We start from the raw sequence: 335 nt of genomic DNA on the forward strand, positions 1-335 counted from the left end.
TATTATCTCACAAGAACTACTGTGTTTGTATTCTTCCCAAGTCGGCTCGATCCACGCACAGCTTGCCTAGACCCTGTCACTCAGTAAAAAAATAAACTATATTACTTTGGGCTGAAGGAAGCAATTCTATTATCTTCAGTTGATAAGCATGAATCCAGCTTAAATGGACTATGTAGAATTTTTGATAAATTTGGATTTGAATTTGTCTTACCTCTTCTAAGTGTTTGTTTTTAAGCAAGGTTTTCTCTTTATGGAAGCTTCATGAGTTCTGTTTTGCAGACGCAAAAATATTTGCCGTTTGGTTGCAGCGTGCACGTTCCATCTTGCAAAGCCTG

This window comes from Penaeus monodon, chromosome 29 (assembly GCF_015228065.2).
Source record: "Penaeus monodon isolate SGIC_2016 chromosome 29, NSTDA_Pmon_1, whole genome shotgun sequence".
Taxonomy (NCBI): domain Eukaryota; kingdom Metazoa; phylum Arthropoda; class Malacostraca; order Decapoda; family Penaeidae; genus Penaeus; species Penaeus monodon.